This window comes from Branchiostoma floridae, chromosome 2 (assembly GCF_000003815.2).
Source record: "Branchiostoma floridae strain S238N-H82 chromosome 2, Bfl_VNyyK, whole genome shotgun sequence".
Lineage (NCBI taxonomy): Eukaryota > Metazoa > Chordata > Leptocardii > Amphioxiformes > Branchiostomatidae > Branchiostoma > Branchiostoma floridae.
The window spans coordinates 15,254,949-15,256,343 of record NC_049980.1 but is presented as its reverse complement, the minus strand read 5'-3'; positions in this window follow the sequence as shown (position 1 = coordinate 15,256,343).

Here is a 1,395-nt window from a genome sequence, read left to right as displayed (position 1 = left end):
TGTTGTTTGTCAGAAATCTGAAGGAAATGTCGAGTCTTGTCTGCTGTATTATAGCAGACAGCGTGTTTACCGTTGGCAGAGATGAGTAGATTATGTGCATCAGGGGATTAACTCTAAAAGCCACAAACAGGCTCCTCGAAAAGTGCTCATTGTTGACCAGTACACGCATGAAAGATATAAAACCATTGGAGATGTATTCACATGCAATTTTACCGGCTAAAGTAGGACACGCTAGACACAGGAGAGGGACCGTGTAGTGTTATCTGCTAATGGCCGTACCCACACAAAACAAGGGTACGCTGAAATGACATAGAGAGGTCTATCGAGACCATGCAGCATCACAAGGTGATTCTAAGTTGTTCAACCATGACTTCTGACATGTTTTTCCCTGCATCATTTTATCGCGCAGTGAACAATCATCACATGCATGTTACCATTTAGCCCTCGTCAGTAAATTGCACCCTGTGTCCAACTCTCCACTTTGATACCACCCAAATGATGTTTTGATTTTTGAGCACTATTTCAAAGATATTTACGATTCTACCACAATCCGTCGCAAATCAAACAAGAACTATTGTATCCAGCCAAAATGTGTTTCCCCGAACGACATTTCAACAGATCCATGACTGGAAAAGAATAGTACAATCTATTTAAGTACTTTGTTAGTGTGAGACTGAGAACAGAGCAACAAAACACAATAAGATAGATTTACAAAACATTCCTTAAATGTACGGCTGTGGGAAGGCAAAATGGACCACGCTACGGCAGTATCTAAGGTTGTACTTGACGAAAACAAAGACCATATTGCTGAATTCCTCCACTCCTCTCCTATATTGGTTAATAAATGCCTACCCTTCGATGATTACTTGGCAACCAAGCTACGCACTTGAAGGCAGGTGATTAACGATGAAGTAAAGTGGTCATTATGTGGACACAATTGGTTAACGTTGCACGGTACAGGGTAACCCGTGAAAATGGCATTGAACTGTCAACGTGTTTTATCAACTGCGTCATTGAACTTTCGCGTTGTTGTCTGAAGAGCATTCTATTGCTGTGGAATAGTTTTCTCCATATGACACTGCTAGGAATAGGACACCATCAATGTATCAGAACCAACAGTTACAGTATCAGCGAATACAGTCAAACCTGCACAGGTGACCAGTTACACTTAAGAACCACCTGGGTAATGTGACCACTTTGGTGGTCCCTTAATTCTTTCCCCTATCACAAGCACTATGAATACTGTCCATAGTGACCGCTTGTCCACATAGACCAATGTTTTCTCAGTTTCCTGAGTTGCCTTCTTGGGCAGTTTTGACTGTACTCGCAGTAAATGATGCGGCGTTGTGTCCAACATGTGTCCGAGTTAGCAGACATGTACAAATATCTCCAGTA